The sequence below is a fragment of the Homalodisca vitripennis genome, unplaced genomic scaffold (assembly GCF_021130785.1).
Source record: "Homalodisca vitripennis isolate AUS2020 unplaced genomic scaffold, UT_GWSS_2.1 ScUCBcl_5030;HRSCAF=11543, whole genome shotgun sequence".
Classification (NCBI taxonomy): Eukaryota; Metazoa; Arthropoda; class Insecta; order Hemiptera; family Cicadellidae; genus Homalodisca; species Homalodisca vitripennis.
In genome coordinates this window covers 68-21,711 of record NW_025781136.1, presented here as the reverse complement: position 1 = coordinate 21,711, position 21,644 = coordinate 68, and the positions used below count along the sequence as shown (strand labels likewise).

The 21,644-nt window shown below is 31.2% G+C and overlaps 1 pseudogene; it reads left to right on the top strand.

Annotated features, from left to right (window-relative positions):
• The first annotated feature begins 6,447 nt into the window (after positions 1–6,447).
• Positions 6,448–21,004, top strand: LOC124373189 (annotated as a pseudogene).
• The last annotated feature ends 640 nt before the right edge of the window (positions 21,005–21,644 follow it).

Here is a 21,644-nt window from a genome sequence, read left to right as displayed (position 1 = left end):
ATACATTTTTTCCTCACAACAATCTATTTTGTAAAGAACAATTAGGATTTCTTCCATGCATAAGTACAACAAAAGCGATCAAATAAGTAGTTGATAATATTTGGTTAAATTTTGAAAATAGATTAACCTCAATCTGCAAAATTAATTGACCTAAAAAGTATTTTGTCTGCCATGAATCATAAATTACTTCTGAATATGATATGGCATACAAAATAACCCTGTTAAAATTATCGTCTTCTTATTTGTTAATAGGAAACAAATGATAGTCATAGGAGATAACAAATCAAGCTTTAAAAACATACAGACAGGAATACATCAGAGATCAGTCCTCGACCCCCTTTTTATTTATAGTAGCAATCAATTATTTTGCGTACAATATTCCATGCAGTTCTGCGTTGTTTGCAGATGATACCATTCTTATAAATTGTAGTAAAAACTTAGTTAGCCTCACATTGACTGAAAGAAATTCAATGAAATTAGCATCATAATGGGGTAATAAAAGACTTTTATTAACCCTGTAAGCGCTACCGGTTCGCAATAGTGACAAATTAGAGTACTGCTGGAGCGAAATTGTAAGTTTGCTATTTGTACACCCAAGATATCAAGTCATGATTGTTTGTGTGAGCAATGAGATGTTAGAAATAGCTTATCAATGCATTTATTCACCCTCATTTGAGAGTAAGATTTGGTATAATTCTCTGGCGAAATTGTAGTGGCTCTTTAAAGTTATTAGCAGATAAAGCTTTAAGAGTTATGAAGAATGCAATAGACTATCATGTCTTCTTATATTTAAAAGAATTTAAGATCATGACTTTGCTTCGTCTTTAAAATTTATTGAAATTTGATTGGAGTGAAAGAAAACCTAGATAGCTTTATAAGTAGGTAGTATGTTCATGGTTTACATATATATGAAGAAATATTTTTGCTTGATCTAGAACATACAAGACTTGGGAAAACCCAGAAGTAGTAATTTATTTTTAATATTAATTCTAATTATTTAGCTATCTGAAATGTTACATTAAATAAGTTTAAAAAAGTATAGAAAAATTACCAATAAAATAAAATATTTTTATTCTCTTAGTTATTATGTGACCTGAGATATGTTCTTTCAGTTTTTAATGATTTTTGTTTTTTAATATTTTTATACATTTTATTGTTTTTTTAATGTATTACATTTATATTGGTTTTGTGTAAATAATTTATTTAGATTCAAGTTTTATTTAAATACCCTTTCTAGTGTAAAACATAGTCTTGTTCTAGTCTGTTACTACTATATGTTGCTTTTTAAATATTCAGTTAAGATATTTTATTTTTATTAGACACCCTTCACTAGTATAAAACATATTCTAGATACAGTCTGTATCAGTAAAATAAAATAATATTGTGGACTTTGCCTATTGCAATGAATAATTTTATGCTTAACAATGATAAAATATTTTTGACCTATTGTACTAGGATTTTGATTATAACAGTGACATTTTTTAAGAAAAAAAGCATGAAATATGAAAATGTATAGAAAAGAACAGCACAAAATATATTAAAATATCTGAAAGATATGGAATGTAAGCTAATTACATTTTCAGCCCTTAAGATGACCTTACTAAATGGTGGATTATGAGCTGAATGTGGACTGTAGTGAAACAGTCTTGAGTTTTTACCCATAAAAGAATTATGTGAAATCTGTCATTTAAATGTCCTTGTTTTGGATCATTGAATTATGGAAGATTTATTTTAATGTAAATAATACACCTTTTGTAATTGTTATTTTTTCAATTTTGATATTGGTAATGGTTGTTTAGACAAAACTATTTTACTGCGTTGTTTAAATATTCCAAAAGTAAAAACTTTATACGACAAAACGCAAAAGGATTTTGATGTGTATTAATCATATGTTTAAAATTAGACTCCTCCCATAATTATTTACCCAAAAAAACCAAAAAAATATGGGCATAAAAAGTGTGTAAGGTTTAACATTGTTATTATGGGGTTAAAATTGAAATGACCATGGCTCCTGTTGGTTATTTTGCTTCTATGATGGATTCAAGCATCTTTCTGTTATTTGAGTTTATAAATCTTTTTGATGAAACCTAGTTTATTTGCCTTGTGTGGTTGATAAAAATATTAGTTTGAGTAACAAGACCGAAGATATTGATAACCAATCAATAACTCAGTTGTTATTATAACTGTAATTAGTTATAATTATAATTGTATCATTGATTCCACAATTAAAATTTAATTAATCATAACCAAACTATTTGATTTGTACAAATAAGCATGTTACTTATAATCTTAATTATGACCAATTTCAAAACGAAATGTAATGTACTATTATGTAATAATGATAAACATGTAACCGTTCATTATTAATTATGGTGACTCCATATATGATATTCAAAATACAAAACAGTAAAAAAGTTCTCTACTTATTGACAAAGTTGATGTTTTTAAACTTGTATTTTTTATTTCAAGGTCTATTAAGGCCAACAGGGAATAAGCACATATTGAATAGCATTGTTTATAAAAAACATTTGAACTACATTGAAATGTTAATATTTTTCTCTACCCCACTTACTACTGTTGGGCGTTTGATGTGGGGATGTTTTTTATTTAAATAAAAAACTTGCCCATCTAGTCAGGCTACAATAAAAACTATATAGGACTAAACACTTAAACTAATGGTCCAGTGTAATCGATAGATTTAGAAAGGAGTTTTGAATAAATAGTTTCATTTGGAGTTGGTATGTAGTTTTTTTTAAATTTCAGATTCTCATGAATTGAGTAAACATTCAATAGCGTAAAACATGTTAAATCTACAGAATTTTTTAAATGGGCAATATTTTACCAGCATTTCAAAATTTACCCATTATGAATACTGAGAAACTGCAGCCAATAAGGTTCAGAGGGGTTATCATGGTTGACCTTTAATGAAAGATTACGTGCGGTGCTCGTACTTAATTTGTTAAACAGTCAATTCTGTCTTGTTTGTGTACACAACCGTGAGCAATTCTGGTCCAGATCACTTCAGATTCTGCCTGTATTTTTGAATTTGAGGTATGTTAAGCCCAAGAAAACATAGTTAATTTGAGTCAAAGCATACTTTAAATGCAGTAATCTAATGTAAATTTTATTAATAGTAATAATAAATAAGTAAAATATTTTTGTAGACTACCTGTTTAAATTTTTTAACAATTTCATGGCATTTGGATAATTGATGTATTGAAGTCATATTTAAAATTTCAAAATATACAGAAAATCTAAAAATTAACTACTTTTAATTTATTTTTGTCTAACATTAACATATTAATTAAATCTCTTAGTACAATACGGGCATCGTAAGTACCAAAAGTACCAGCTGTTACATGGTCACCAAGGCATGACACGACTTTGAATCTCTACTCCGGACATAAAAGTTTATAATCTCCTAAAGACAAGCTCACTTAAATAAAACATCTTCTGTTTCTCTTGAAACACAAGTTTCAATATTGAACACAGAGTCCACTGTTGAACGGATAACACCTTCAAGACAAAGTGTTGGGACTTGTACACGTATGGTTTTGTTTAGCACTAACATAACCGAGGTCCAATTTGTCATTATAGCTTTCGTATTGTTCATATCGGATGTTTGAAAAACACGATTTCCTTATTTTCTTAACTCACCACAGATTTTATCTAGAATAAAGACTAAGAAAAATTTGTATGTGTTAATAATTTAAAATAGTTTGGAAAGTTTAACTTGATAATATTGACAAGAAATGGTTTGAAAGAATGTGTTGTATTGTAATAATTTTATAATTTGTCCACTTTCTGTTTAATTTATTTACATAATTTTTGTTCAGAATAAAATTTTGTACTATTGTCATCTAAAAATGGTGTCTGTGTTTATTCATAAATTGTCAATATATACAATGTGTATAAATATGGTGTTTTAACATACATTGTAGATATCCCTTTGCTTATTGGATTTAATTCTTGAAAATTAAACTCTCCAATAAATAAACTCTATTTTTTGAAAAATTTTGTTTTCAGTTATGCAGGTCTGATGATGCTTTCATTGAAAATGGAAAGCTTTACAAATGTAAATTTTAATTATAGGAGTGTTTGATTTTCAATGATGTTTTGACTTGGTTTTTTTTACTGAGTTTTGCAAAAGCTGCAGAATTTACAGTTTTACATGGTTTAATTTTTCTCTGGCTGAACCTAATAACAGCATTTCCAGATTTGTGTCTATATAAACTGTAAAATGTAGAATGTAATTATAAAGTTTGTGTATTTTTCATAGTATTAATTTCTTTGTATTAAAGTATAAAATTTTCTTAAGAGGTTGAATTGTCTTGATAAAAAAATCATAATTTTTTTAAAATTTCAGTTAAGAGGGTAATGATTTAACTACAAGTAATGAAAGTAATGTCTTGTTTAAATGCGTATTACATTTGATTAATCATATAGTCTTTATTCAACAGCTGCTTATTCATTATCACCAGTTCTAATGCACATTATTTGACAAGGTCAGGATTTGTTGTTAATTATAATTATATCAACGGTAGGCTATATATTGACTAACACCTAACTACTTGTATTATTAAATATTACATCTTTTAATGTATGTGTTAGGAATCAGTGCAAAATTTTTCATAATTTAACATATTTCTTTTCTAAATTCCCCCAGTATTTTGTGTGTTTGGTAAATTGCCGCACAGATGGATTTGTTTTTTCCCCCCCATTTTATTAGGGTTTTGAAATATTTTATAGTATTTATATGCATAGTTTCTATAAAGATGGTCCTATAAAATATAATTCTATTTTGATATTATAGTATTGTTTTGACATTTATAATTCTATTTTGATATTATAGTATTGTTTTGACATTTTAGAAAGAACATTGGACATATTGTGTCATTGGACTTAAAATTAATAAATACTATTTAAAATAAAACTCTTAGCAAGATGGTGGTACTATACAAGTCCCCTCCTCTCTCTAAACAACTAAAAAACTCATCAAGAGAGTATAATGATTTGGAGATTAACCATTTTGGCTTCAAGTTCGTTTTTCTCCAAACATTGAATGCCTCAGACAAATCACAGAATAAATAAGAATACATTCATATAGAAAAACTATTTTCCAAAAATTTTTATCAGGTTTATAGGCCTATGCATTAATATTAGATGTTAATTAAACACAATTAATTAAGACATTAATATATTAGTGTGAAAAAGAAACATTAAAGTTTATTTATTTTTCGTATATTCACTCAATAATATCTTTTCAAATCTCACTTTATGGTGCTACTGCTGTAAATAATCTAAATTCTATTCTAAAAAATACAGAAAAAAACTATTAGAATAATTTTTAAGCTTCATAGTAGAACATCCGTTAAGAAATACTTTAAAGAAGAAAATATGATGGTTTATGGGATGTATATTTATGAAACTATTTTGTCAATTAAAAGCAAAACTTCAGCAACTGGAATTGGTAGGAGATAATCAACCATTTCACAAGAAATCGTAATAATGTAATAATAAGCCCCCATACCTTGCAAATGTTTAGAAAGAAACCAAAGTATATTGGTTCAAAAATTTTATAACAATCTTCCTATTGAAATTAAGTCAGAGGCTATATTCAATAAATTCAAAGTAAAATTAAAAACGTTTTTCATCAACAAGGCTATATATTCCTTGAATAAATTCCTGTGATGATTCTCGGGGTAGGGTACTCCATAAATAATAGTTTTGTGGCAAAAGCTGTCTTAATTGTAACCTTTTAACTGTAATAATTGTATTTTAAACTTTCTCTATTTCCAGTGATATATCTTGTATTTTCTCTATGTATTCTGTTTCTTTTTTTTTATCTAATAAGGACTTGAATCCTGACCACTATTCTTGTATATACGTGTGTATGCTAAATGAATAAAGCTGTTTTGGACTGAATTTGAATTCTATTGAACATTGCACATTGGCAGTGAAATATTTGCGTAAAATGGTTTTGATTAATTTGATATTGTCAATCAGTGGTAATGGCTTTAAGGTGTTACAATCTAGAACGTAATGTACATACTTACAATCTAGGACATAGTGTACATACTTACAATCTAGAACATAGTGCACATACTTACAATCTAGAACGTAGTGTACATACTTACAATCTAGAATGTAGTGTACATTCTTACAATCTAGAACGTAGTGTACATACTTACAATCTAGAACGTAGTGTACATACTTACAATCTAGACTATAGTGTACATACCTACAATCTAGAACGTAGTGTACATTCTTACAATCTAGAACGTAGTGTACATACTTACAATCTAGAACGTAGTGTACATACTTACAATCTAGACCATAGTGTACATACTTACAATCTAGAACGTAGTGTACATTCTTACAATCTAGACCGTAGTGTACATACTTACAATCTAGACCGTAGTGTACATATTCAGTATGACAGAGAGCTCTGTTGTTCCAGACTCATCGAAGCCGTGGTATCGGGTAATGGGAGACAGGGATTGGAGGCCTTTCATCTATGGAGGACTTGCGTCATGTACAGCTGAGTGCGGTGAGTACACGAAAAACGTATTCATCACGGAAAAGTTTTAAATGTACTTTTGAAGAGCACATCTATAACAATTTAGTTTGAGATTATACAAGGTGTCTCGTAACTCTCTGGACAAAGGTTATACCATGTTATTGCTGAGGTCAGGACAAACATATTTCACCATATGAACATAGGTTATGTGTTTTTTATTTAAAAAAATAATATCTCGTAAACCAATAAACTAAATTATACCAGATTTGGCTCAAATTATGAAAATAATGCCAGTTACTGAAAAAATATCATTAAATTATCTTTTGTATTTTCAAATTGGCAGCCATAAATCGTTTTAAAATTTGAATATCTTTAAAACCAGGAGTTTTTCTCAAGAATAACAGTTTTTAGAGGATGTTATTGCAAATATAATGACACAAAAATGATTTAAATTGAATAATAAATAATTGATTTAGAGCAGATTTACTGTAGAAAGTTATGGCCCATATTGAGAGTTGCTGCTTATTAAGTTTTTTGTATTATTGGCTATTCACTGAGAACCTCAAAGGGGGCCATGTCACAGTAAATTTGCTCTAAATCAGTTATTTATTATTCGATTTAAATAATGTTGGTGTCATTAGATTTGTGATAATATCCTCTAAAAACTGTTATTTATATAATTCTTGAGAAAAACAGCTGGTTTTGTAAGATATTCAAAGATTAAAAGTTTTAATGGCTGCCATTTTGAAAATACTAAAGATAATTTCATGACAATATTTTTTATAGTTGGCCTTGTTACATTTGAACCAAATTTGGTATAATTGAATTTATTAGTTTTTAAGATATTAATTTTTTTATAAAAAACATACATACAGACAGATGGGAAACTAAGCATCAGAGACCCATGTTCATATGATGAAATGTTTGTCTTGATCTGGCCAATAACATAGTATACCTTTGTCCAGAGAGTTACGGGACACCCTATATAATGTCGTTGTTTATGAACCTGAAGTTGTTCAAGATGTCGGTGGTAAAATACAGGTGTTAATATTTTAGAGAGTGCAACGTAAAATTATAATTAGTCACAAACATTAATACATTACATTTTAATTAATAACATTGATACTCTACTTTAGATATTTTTCTTGATGGATGCTTTTTTTTCGAACATTAAAAAGATACACTGATATGAGTACGTGTGTGATTGGTTTAGTTGCAATTTAATTCGTATTACCCTAATAAGATTTGTACATCCATCGTTGTAATATTATTTAAAATGAGCTTGTACTTGTGAATTTTACTGAGTTTTACTGTGAATTTTTATAATTTATATCTTTTTAATCTCTTCTTTTGCATTAAAATTAAGAAAATTAAGAAATTAATTTCATATGTTAAACCGTGGCTTTTTGTTAAATGTGTTACTATGTGTAATAGATTAAATTGCATAATACTCTTTGCTGAAATTTTCAGTGTAATGTTGCATTCCCAATTCAAGTATGAAAATAAATATATGAGTTAGTTCTAAATAAAGATAGTTAACCATTCAGGTTTATTTATTGATCTATCATTTTAAGTGTAATAGAATTAAAAAGTAATATGAGGAAAAAGTTTTATGATATTGCCCATTAAAAAGTAAAATGTAAAATGACAAATTTTTTAATAAAAATTGCCCATAACTTCTATACTACATATTTTGTAAAAAATAATTAGGATTTAAACGATCCACTTATTCCAAGAAAAAAAAAATTCTATGATTGGTTTGAGATAAGGAAATTTCATTTTTCCTCTACAAATTTGACTGTAGGATCTAACTTTATTTTTGAAAGTGAAAGCTTAAATGATGCCAGGCATGTGAATTCATTTTTGTAATTAGAATCAGCAGTTTGATTTTACAAGAATACCTATCTTGCAACAAATTTATTTTTAAAGAATTTTGACTCTTTGGAAAATATATATACAGACATTAAGCAGTTGGGAAATAAAACACTTGCGTATTAAATATTTAAAGTTTGTCAATGTTATGACAATCTTCCGTCGTAGTGGCATTTCATAAATAGACTAAGTAAATGAGTCCACTTCTGTCTTGGGCAGAGACTATTAACAAGAAACACCAGTCTCATAACTTTAACAGCACTAGAATCACGTGTCTTGTTCATGTCAACTATTACATTGTGACAGATATATCTTCTTTTAAGCTATAAATAAAATCAAAATGTGTTATAATAATTTGAAAGAATGTTCTATCAGCATGTCATTTTGGAGCTTGTTAAAGGATATGAATGAACAAAATATTAAAAATTAGCATTTGTTTGTATAAAGTAATTGTTTTTCTTAATTTAGGCTACTCAGTTTCTAATTAATAATGGATTAAACCTATCAAAACATAAAATTTATAGTTACATAAAAATCTTTATTTTTCTAAAAAAAATTCTAAGAATAAATCGTTAAAATAACCGTAAACGGACAAAAATGTTTTTATATTTATTCTGAAACAGCAATGCTGATGAAGGGTAACTATTAATGTTTAGTTAAATTATTATTGTTTAGGAAGATTAAAATAAAATAATCTTAGAAATATGCTTGAAAGATTATACCTAATGATTGTCAGTGATCTTGGAACACTGATAACATTGCCTTAATAAGCAGAGAGCTAATTTCTATTGTTTAAGCACACAACCTGGTCTTTTTTTTCGATAAGAGAAATTTTTCTTAGAAAGAAATGGATCATCAGCTCTGCTACTTTTTGTGGAAATTAAAATGGTAGTGTATCATCATGTTAAAAGTATCAGATGATTATTTATTTTCTCATAATTTAACATTAGTAATAAGATTTTTGTAATTATTTTTGTGAAGGAATCAAGTCAATTATCTAGTTTCTCGTTAATGAATTTCATTTTAAGACTGCTGATTAGATGCATAGGGTAGAAGAAATATCATTAATTTTACTGATTAACCAATTTCGTAACATTAGCGTAATTAAAATAAATGCTTAATTATTATCACATATTTTCTCCATTGAAGAATAGTACAAACTAGTTCATAACTACTTTTTCGTACAGGAACGTTTCCTATTGACACGACCAAAAACACGTCTTCAAATCCAGGGCCAGAAGATAGACGGACAGCACGTGCGTCTGAAAGTATCGTGGTATGACCGACGCTTTCCTGCAGATCGCACGTCAGGAAGGCTTCAGAGCGCTCTACTCTGGGTAACTCTCTTTCGTTGTAAATCATCGGAGTCTATGTGATTCCCATAGATTAGGACGTAACATTTTAAATGCAAAGCCTAGATTTCCGAGTAAAGTTTTTGTTGAGTTCATCAAAACAGGTCATTTGTGGTGAGCGTAAAAGAGAATGGGAGTGCATGGCCAGCACGTGGTCATAGTAGACTTGTATGGCTGTGGTCTGAGGGGTCAGATTCTTATCTCTAATTACTCACACACTGAATTAGTGATAGCCGTATCAGGCCACGTTCTGCTTTGTCTGTACAAGTTATTTTTTGCTCCAATCATCGTCATTAATGAGCTACTAAAATAAAGTTATATCAGTTAAATTCCTCGCAAGATTGATGTGTGAAAAAATAGCAGCCCACTGGTCCACTAGATAAGTGTGCGAGGTTTTGCCGATCTGATGGGTCAGGTCAAGTTCTGATCTGGTTTGAACCAGTTATTTCCAGAACATCTGTGTGATTAATGCTGTACAAATGGTTTGACAGGTCCAATCAGTTTTTTTCTCTTTTATATTAATTATTTTTTATGGGGAAAGTATTAATTGGTAGTTAAGTATTTAGCATGTTGGGGAATAAGGACCTAAACACAAATCCAGTAAAATATAGTACTTTATTTACAATTTGATTTAATTAAATAAATTTATTGTAAAATAAACAATTATGACGTTATGGTTGAATCTTCCTAAACATAGTATAGTACTTTTCTAGAGTTTGCTATTTTTAGGATCCATGCTTTCAAACATATATTTTTGAAATGAAATGAAAAATGTCTTTATTAGAGGCAAAGTTAGGACTATAAAGTCCTCTCTACCACTAAAAGGAAATGATACCTTGTTAAACAAAAAATAAACATGTTTGAAATTTGTATGCTTTTTACATATTGAAATTTAAATTTGTACTGTAAAGTAACAAATGGTATAAATATAAATGGATTGTTGGTAGGATTTATCCGGCAGTGATACGGCAGGCGACGTATGGCACAATCAAGTTTGGCACGTACTACTCGTTGAAAGCCTGGCTCACAGGAGATCGCACAGAAGATGACGTGGTTGTGAACGTGAGTTGCGCGGTTGTGGCGGGCATTGTGTCCAGCGCCATTGCCAACCCGACAGATGTACTGAAGGTGCGCATGCAGGTGTTGGGCATGCAGGCACAGAGTCTGGTGTGCGCAGCGCAAGACTTGTACAGGCACGAAGGCGTCAGTGGACTATGGAGGGTAGGTTTTATACTATATATCATACATAGTGGTTAACAAAGCCAGATTTTATAGAGTTTCTTAGTCATGTGATGGTTCTGTCCGAAATGAAATAAAAGTAACTTAAATTTATTTAATCTTGTTAAATGTTGTCAACTCTATCTTCTTAGTTTTAGTAATAACAAAAATCACATTAAAAACATTTCGTACAACAAAATCTAGTGTCAAATGTACAAGATGTCAAAGTAGACTTTAAAGACAAAACAGTCCCCCAACATGCTGCAAGCCACACCATCACCAACTTCAATAACCGTTTTAAATACACAATAGTGAAATCATTATCAAAAGACTGCAATTTCTCACAGTTAAGAAAATGGGAGCTGGCATACCAATGGGTAACAAAATCAAGAAATCCTCCAAACCTAAACCTGAGAGAAGTCCCTCCCTCCACTCCCTTCAGCAGACTAACAATTTTCATGGATATTTAATATAGTACTTTAATACGTTGTCAACAGTTATAAAGTGAGAACAGTGTGTACTTTTAGTATACATATTTTTATATAGCAGCATATTTGATGTACAGATATTAATATACTGTTGAACAATAAATAAAATGTGATTTTATTTAATGTAATATCATGTAGTACAAGATTATTACATATAGCTCTTAGTATTCATCCTGACAAATGAGTCACAGAAGTAATGGTTAAACAAAAATATGATGTAGAAGGGTTTAAGAATCTTTATTGTTGTCCCATAACGATTGTTATGTCTAAGTCCCAAGGTCAAAAGGGCTAAGTTATTCATATATACAATATAAAATGACCATATAAAACAATAAATTGTTACTTATGGTGAGAGGTGAAAGTCAAAGAACTAAATTTAAATTATATTTAAAGGATAAATATGTCTATGCTACATTGTAATATTTTCTCCACACTATGAAAGGCTTTTTGTTTTAGCTGTTTCATTACTACATTCATAAAGTTTTTACAGGTAGCATCTTCTCAGTTTGACTACCAACTTTATCCTTTGATAATAGCTGTAAAAAACTTCTGATTTGGTTGGAAAAAATGTTGTCAGAATTGAATGTGCTAAAAATTTTTATTTGCCCTACCAATAGATGTTAGAAGTATAAAGTATAGTTAATATTTTACTACCTTTGCAATTACTTCCTGGAAACTTTTGAAATGAAAGTATGGTAAACCCGTGTTTGTCCACAGGGCGTAGGACCCACTGCGCAGCGCGCGGCTGTCATTGCCGCCGTGGAGCTCCCTGTGTATGACTTCAGCAAGCACTACTTCATACCTTACCTGGGGGACAGTGTGTCCAACCACTTCCTGTAAGTGCTTTACATTTTACTGCTAAGTTCGTGGTAGGTTGGCACAACTTATAAAATGTTCCAGGTCTTTTTTGTTTGCCCACACCAAACTACTCAAACTTTTTTATAGGTTTGTTTACATTCTAACTCTTTCAGGCGTTTGTGAACAGAAGATCTATAATTTTATCCTCTAAAGTGATAGACTCCATCTCAAGGGATGTTTTTCTTTCAACGCCATCAGCGCGGGGCAGCACCGAAGCTGCTGGTGTGTATGATAGTCTCATTATACAGGGCGAATAAAAAGTATGGATCAATTATAATTTTTTATCGACCACACATATGTAAATCAAACTCAGTATAGCTCTATAGGGTACATAACTTCACTTTTCGATTAGTATCACAAGATTTCTTCTACCTCTTGTACCGAATGGACGAAACACATGGGGTTGGATACTGCTGAGGTCATAGTAATGAATTCTCGATTTGAAAAGTTTACTTATATGTTTAATTGTGGCAAATAATCATAAAAGCACCGCTTTTAGATGTTAAAAATAAAATAATGTATTGCCACGTTGCTGCCAAATAGAGTGATAATGTACTAAATGATATCATGGGGGTGGGCCTAATGGTTCCAATGTTCTTAGGAATTTTTCATATGAACTTAATATTAAAACTTAAAAATAGACTTCCCTTCACGTTGATGTCGACTCACAAGCGCGGGCGTCAGCATCTTGGCTTGGACTTTGCAGCTGTAGTCGGAAAAAGTGAAGTTTAGCAGACTAGAAGTTGTACTCATAGTTAAAATCAAACTCAGAGACTCGAAGTTAAATTCGCGGACATGGCACGTGAGATGTTGCTCGGCATCAGGAACGGCAGCTACAAAGTTCATGAGAGAAAAAATTAATACGTGTGCCAATTAGGATATTAATCCGCCCAGAATTTATTTCCAAGAACATCGGATGTAACTTATATTAACCAGTAACAAGTATCAGGGTTGTAAAAATATGTATTATATAAAATATAAAGAAATAACAGTATACCCAGCAGCACTACCAAATTTTGGACCTGACTTAAAATGTTTTAATGCAAACTCCTGTCAAGTTACACATTTCAAAGGTCTTTATGAAAGAAAAATTGAGAGTGGAACTTAGTGGTTAACTATCTCAAGCCACTACAAAGTGGTGGTTTGATCCAAATTTAAAATATCCTTATGCCTAAGTTTTAAACAAAATTATGATGTTAACACTCGGGTGGATAAACTATTCTTTATCATAAAAGTGAAACAAATAGATTTTACAAGTAGAAATACTTGTAAAATCATAGTTCATTCAGCTTACTAACCTCAGTTTTCATAACTACATCATATCCTCATAAAAAACACAATACATTGAATTGAATTTTAGAATATAAACTGATTTTAAAATTAGTATGTATGATAAAGCACAATATTTTCTTAAAATTATAAGAGTAATGTAGAAATATTAAAATTATATATATATACAAATTATAAATTTTGTTTTATTTCAGATCGAGTTTTCTTGCCAGTTTAGGGAGTGCCGTAGCATCCACTCCGATCGATGTTATTAGAGTGAGTAGTCCTTTATTTTAGTTGTAAATTAATTTCTAAAGACATGATGGGTAAAGCTGCAATCGCCTTAGAGTATAGAATCAGTTATTAACAGTGCATGTTTGGTGTGAATTAAATACAGGAAAACTGTCTTTTACTTTGATTTACCAAACACAAAATACTATAAGTACACTAAATCAGTACTTGGGTCAAAAAAAAGTCTGATTATGAAAATTTGATTAATGTTGTTTGATTAATAATTTGATGTAATTTTACACATAAGTACCACTGTGTTCTATGTCTCTACAATTGCAATATCATCAACTGTTTTCGAAAACTTGCACATTATGTTGTATATATTCATTATATACCTCTGTTGTCATAAGCCATGGGTCAGGTTAAATTTATTTATACACTTTTTTGTGCCCCTACGGCCTTAAAGGGTCAAATAAAGAAAATCAAAATTTAATAAATTTACCTCCTTTTCGGCTCCATTGTTGACCATTTCTCTCCATTCATGATGGTGGAGAAAGTTGTTTGTGAGGCAAGGGACTGTTTTTTGAGAGTGGCCACCTTAGTTTTAGTTTTCCAATTTCTTACTGTAATGTGAGATTTTGTATTTCAGTACCATAAAAAGTAAAATATTAAGAAATGTATCTTTCCTGCAAACTACAGGAGCATAAATTCAAAATGATCTTCAGATTAATTTTTACATTATAAATTAAGTTGACTTATACTCAAAGTTTAGTTCATTAATTTAAGTTTTGTTTTTATGGCTACAATATGAGAATGATTAATTGAGCCATTGTGAAACTACAGCCAAATCTAAAATGACATATTTCCAAGAAAACGAGTACGATGCGTCAATGATGTCTTTACAATGTTTAATAAAAAATGAAAACATACAAGATTTTATCACAACCCTAAATTCGTTTTACATAAACCCAATAATAAAATAAATAATAAAACCAATTACATTGTAAATATGTATATAAACTGTATTGTTTTTTTCTAACAAGACATTATTTTATTATAAATAATTACATACGGACAAATTATTTACAAAGTTATGAAGAAATTTCACTGAACTTTATTCATTTATCCTGGCAACAGCAAGTAACAGTTTAACTTATATAAATATTTTTATAGTATATAAAAACAATTATAAAATGGGCACTAAATTAATTTGATTTGCTTTGATATAAACCTGTTTCAGATAGAGTGTTGCTATCAAACATATTGTCAAATGCATGACTAATAAGGTAATGAGCGGAAAACCGACATCATTGGCCTATTTACAAAAAAAAACATTGATAGTCCAAAAGATTTTTTTTAATTATCTGTGAATATTTTGGGTTGAAATTTGGTGTGCTTACTAACAACTTATTACTACACACAAAACAAAATTTTTCCTTGACAAAAAATGAAATAAAAGTTTAGTTTTTAAATTTCAAACTAACAAAAAAAAAACAAAATGTGAAATGTGTTTTAATTGATTTAAATAATTATTTTTATGTAAAACAAATGTGTTATTATTTGATATCATATTATTACACATAATTTTACCTAAAAACAAAAAAAAAAGTGTTAGTCTATGATGTGCCATAAGAGAGTTATGCATGTTTTCTCTAATGTATGTCAAAAAGCTGTTTTATGGCTTGGCACTAATGAATAGCACATAGCGAAATGGCTCTGGCACTTTACAGATGATATTGCAAAAAAACGGCCTGGCATCAAAAAGGTTAATAGCATTTACTACTGTTTGGACATTTTTTTTCCAATTGCTCCAAGAGTCTTCAAAGAACCAAATGTTTTTTTCAGTTTATAGTATTAACAATTGATTGATTATTTCAATTATTGATGTAGTATTTATAGGTAGGTCAATAATCCAGCTTACTGTGAAGCTGGTATTTGTTTTCTTCCAAGGTGCTGAAGGAGTGAAAGCAATTAAAAATTAACGGACAGAATTGTGAAGTGTATGGACAAATATTATGAGTGATGCAGTGGCATTCAAATGAGTAAGAACTTTAAAAGATGGCAAAAAATGTTCATTATGAAAAATGCAATGGACAACCCTCAATGATCAACCCTCAATGGTATGAATTGGTGCAGAAAGTTAATGATAAAGCGGAAATGATCAGACATTTCACAATTTTTTTGTTATCTGAAGAGTTTCTTCAAGTTTCAAGAAGGAAATTTTATTGAGAAATGTATTTTCCTGTATGTCAGGAATGTCTCCTGTCATGTGTAGAAACATTATGTAGAAAAGTAGATAAAAGTGTGTGCTTTCATATCAGAATAAAATTGTTACAAAAGGTTTACTTGATGGTTTGATATCTCAAAATAGTACTTACTTAAAAGAACATGCCTCTCATAAATAAAAAAAAATCTTAAAGTAATTTATTACTAAGTAAAATTTTAAAAGTCAGGTAAATTTGGCTAGAAATAATATGTTATGTTATTCACTTCTATTTTACTGGCAATTGTTGGTAAATTCTATTCCAGATGGAAATTATTTAAGTGATAAATTTGTATTTTTTATCTCCCTTAATACCAAGTGGGAATTTTGTCAAGAACAAACAGATCCAATTGTTGATTTTCAACAACAATATCTATCTCCAGTGTTAAGTAAATTTCAAGTATCAGGCATTTCTGCAACAGGTGATTTAGATAGCATAGTGGAGTGTTTCACATGGTATAAGCTCTGATATTACTGTTCATTGACATGAATGTATTAGAAGTTGGGATGTGTCATAGATTTATATCAACACCTCTTGATTCAAGTGCCAAGAGTGATTTTTACTTCTATCTACGAAATCAAAGGAAAAATAAACAGTTTGTTTGTAGTTGAAGAATACTAGCACTCAAATATCATGTTATTGTAGAATAACAACCTAAACAGTTTTTCATTGGACTAAAGGAAAAAATTCTTAACTTCTGTAAAAATTGAAAAAGAGCTGAAATTTGGATTTGTTTCTAGGCCAATTTTATTTTGATATAACAATTATGTATTTTTATACATATATTTAGTTTTAAATTAGAAAATCCAAAGAAATTCAAGCAAAATAAATTATTATTGGTGTGAGGAATATGAATTTAAGGTTCAATTTAAAAATGCTTTAACCTGTTGGGGAGTACTGACGGCTATAACCGTCATCCTACCTAGTGTACACTAGAGTAAGCAAAAATTATCCTTAATGAACTCCAGGGAGTAAAGTAAAAATTTTTGTTGTTTTCATTCAAAATGTATTGAAACCTTACAAAATATCATAATAATGCATTTTTTGGATCTACAACTTGATAAATTCATACATTTTGTTTTTTTTTTTTTTAGAATTTTACAAACGTATGATAGTGTTCAAAACACGGGTACACACAAAGTGCTACTTCACATTTTGTGCACTCATAAGCAGTTTCTTTCCTTTTACACTCACCCCGTGTTGTATTTGAACACACAAAGCAGCGTTTTAGCTTCCTTCGGCCATTTTCCCTTACTGGTAGTGGGCAGGGGAAATGGCGACCTGATAAGCGTAGCGGCTGCTGGGCTCCGCCCAACGGACGCGTCACAGCTGCAGCCTCTTCTCTTGTTGCAACATGTGCTTCCAGTATCTGTCTGATAACGTTAATTCGGAAGTCCATGATGTGAACCTTAGCATTTGGGTTTTTTTGATTCCATGTATAGTCTATAAATGGACGTGGCGCGAGAAAATGACAGAACATTTGGCGGCAAATCTGTGATTGTGTATTCCGTCACTAGGAGCCAGCACCGTACAGCAATAATTACTTTGAACATTTCACAGTCGAAATAGTATGTAAGAACGCCACTAGAGTGCATAAACAGTTGCAATATTGATTGTTTTAGCAACCCCGTCATGGACGGTCATAACCGTCAGTCAATACTCTTTTGGGATCAAACGGCAATAACCATCTGTACTCTTTTGGAACAACTTTCAGCTACTCCTCAACAGGTTAAACTGGGGAAGTAAGCTTACTCTGTGTACAGTATCAAAACTATCTTATTGAGTGATTTTTTTTTAGAAAAAATATTCATGGAGTTCTGTAAATTAAAATAAGATATTGCACAATAACCATGTAATTACATGTTTTTATCCCTTACAGACGAGACTGATGAACCAGAGAAAGCTGAAAACCATTCAAACGGACAAAATCTACAATGGAAGTATGGACTGTTTCGTTCAGGTAAGGAAGTAGTGCGTTTTTGGGCATGAATCTTTTCGGACACTTTTATGAATGGTCTTTTCTTTGCTCTAAGTTAATTTTATGCAGTCAGTTAGATTGGAAATTAGAATCATTAAATATTTATGCTATTTATATATTAAAATAATGGACAACAAAACAAACTGATATGTATAATTTCAGTTTTTTTTTTTGTTCACATAACTATGAATTATGCTTGTAATAATGTTGTTATGGTAAATTTCTTAATTTTTATTAAAATTGATTCTGTTAATTCTGGTAATTTAAATTCTTTGTCTCATATTTTGAGCAATTGAAGGAGTTAGTAAGAAAGTACACATTGATATTTCTCCATTACTAATGGCTTCCTCTGAGCAAATAAGAGAAGAGTGTCATATCATTTCTCATCCAAGTCCTCCAACCATTCCATTTCTATTCTGACCAATCTCCATTAAGTTTAAAACAGTTTTTGAATGTTTTTTTTCATCAAAGACAGAAATTTGAAGTATCTACATTTAAAATAAAAAATTTCCTGGTTTAAAATCAACGTGAAAATTTCCAGAAATATATAAAGAGATATGTGGAGAAATAGGAATCTGTCCAAACAAGCACAGTCCAAGGAATAATATGAATTTGGATGAAAAGACTGCATTTTTCATAAAATATGTTAAGTGGAATTCAAAAATCAAATTATAACATTCAAAATGTAACATCAAATAAAGAAATGTTCCTCTTGTACATAGACACAGTAATCCATACAGAAAAAGTTACGGAAACTCAAAATGCAGGGAATATACCGTACTGTACAAGGATGAAATCATCCATTAAAAACGCTTAAGGGGTTTTTCAAGGGGTCAGAAAATTCAAAGAATGGCCGAAACTCATACACTGATTAGTTTTGAAGTTCGCTTTGATATTTAAAATCTTTTACCAATGTATTAAATACTCAATACCATTGAGTATGAAGAAAGAGATTGAACATTAAGTGAAGCAACTGAACTTTGTAGTCATTTATCATGAAATTGTTAGATGTATGCATTCAATGCAATTCTCGTTGAAACAAGTGCATTAATACTAACAGCACAACTGTTTAATACGTTGCAAGTGGTACACATACAAAAATACCTCTTAAATCTCCTTGAATTAAAGCGGTTCCTTGGCCAGCAAGATTGGGCGATAATCTATAACACAAATGATGTAGAGGAATCCTACAACAACCTAAACAGGACTATGTCACACGCAATAAATATCACGTGTCCGCTAATTCGACAAAGAAACAAAAAGCCCAAGCACATTCTAACAGACCAGACCGCAATGCAAATAAAGAGAGAATTCCTTAAAGCTCAAGAGTTATATAATACTACGGGAAGTGAAAACTATAAAAGAATTGCAGCACAGCTCAAAAAAGAGTATGATCTGAGGCTGAAACAACTAAGGCGGCAAGATCACATAGATGCAATATCAAAAGCTGATAACAAATCAAAAGCACTATGGCAGATTATAAATTCTGAAAAGAAATTCAAAAGAAGAAAAAAACCCTACCCTCTTCTCTAGACATTAATGGACAAGAAATCAAAAACCCAAGACTGATTGCAGACCACCTTAACACCTTCTTTACAAATGTTGCCAATGAAACGCTTCAATTGAGTGGACAACTTGACGAACGAAAGATATTGCCAGCTGAAAACCTGAACATTCCAACCCTAATACTACATCCCACCAATAGACAGGAACTAGCAAAACTCATCCAATCTCTAAAGCCAAAAAGCTCCGCTGGCTACGACAATATCTCCACAAAACTTTTGAAAACATGTAAAGAAGAACTGATTTATCCCCTAATGGATATTATCAACAAATCATTCAATTCAGGAATTTTCCCATCTGCACTAAAAATAGCCAAAGTTTATCCAAAATTACAAGCAGGGACCCACTACTCAAACAGCCAACTACCGCCCGATATCATTTGATACCCACCTTCTCAAAATTAATTGAAAAACTTGTGCTGTCCAGACTCATACACCACCTATCAATTAACCAGCTACTGACACCTGAACAACATGGTTTCCTGCCAGGCCAAATCAACAATAACAGCACTGATAGGTCTAGTGGAGTTTTTGGCTGACCAATTGGAAGACGGAAACACATCCACTGCCATCTTGCTTGACTATAGTAAAGCTTTCGGACTGCCTTAGCCATGACCATCTCCTATCAAAATTGACTACTCTTGGGATACAAGGACAAGCTCTTAACTGGTTCAGAAGTTATCTCACCGGACGAAGACAGATGACTGAGGTGAAGTACACAACCAGGGGTTTAACACGCCAAACAACATCAGGGCTGCAAAACCGTTCACCCGAGGAGTGCCCCAGGGATCTGTGCTCGGGCCAGTCCTTTTCATTCTGTACACACCAATGACTTCCCCCGATACATGGAAAACTACAGCAGCACAGTAATGTATGCTGATGACACTGTGCTCCTACTGAGTAAAAAACAACAAGAAGACCTGCTTATACTGCCGTCAACATGGCAAGTACCAATACTGTCATGGTAATGACCTTGTCGTGAATGAGAAAAAGACGAAGCAGCTAGTTCTAGGAAGGCATAAAGACACAACTGGAAGACTGCCTGAAGTGGAGGAGAGCAGTACTTCAAAATATCTCGGGGTGGTAATTGATGACACACACTGGCATGGACCCCAACACATAGACTTTCTTTGCAAAAAGCTCAGTGCGGGACTATATGTAATACGCAGGATGAAACACATCAGTGACACCGTAACAGCTAAAACTGCCTACTATGCTCTCTATGAGACTCATCTCCGATATGGAATAGTAGTCTGGGGAGGCACCACAAGGGGCAATATGCAGCGGGTAACTTGTCCATCAAAAAAGAGTCATCCGCATCCTTGCAAATTTACAAGCAAGAGAATCCTGCAGGCAGGCTTTCCAGGACTTGAAGATTCTCACCATAGTTAATCTCTATATATCCTGGAGACTGTCACGCAAATACACCTCAAATTCCCTGAGTCTATTGCAACTGGAGCAGACTATCACAACTACAACACCCGCCACGCCTTGAATTATTGCCTCCCTGTACATCATCTCACATCCACAGAGAAGAAGCCGACATATGCAGGGGCAAAGCTCTGGGAATGCCTTCCCAGAAGAAACTGAAGAAGACAGAACGACAGCAGTTTGGACGGCAACTGATAGCACTGGCTCCGAGAACACCCTTACTACACCCTCAAGGAATACTTTGAAAGAACTGACGACTAACAGATTGCTTTTCTGTCTTGTTTTCTTATTTATGTATTGACGCATGTACTATTCTCTTAAGATTATGTAAACAATAAAGAACAATTATAAATTATAATTAATTATAAAAAAGCCCATTTCAGCTTAGTATTATCTTCAATTTAGGACAGAGACTTTGACAAATTACTATGAAAAAAGATGTTATCCAGTGAACCTTATTTAACATGATTATTCAATAGATATGTACGTTTTTTGTCACTACTAATCAATCCAAACCTATTCATTAATGAACTTTCCAAAACTATAGAATTCAAAATGGCCACCACAAACAAGCACTAGCTAGTCTAAATCTTTATTGTTC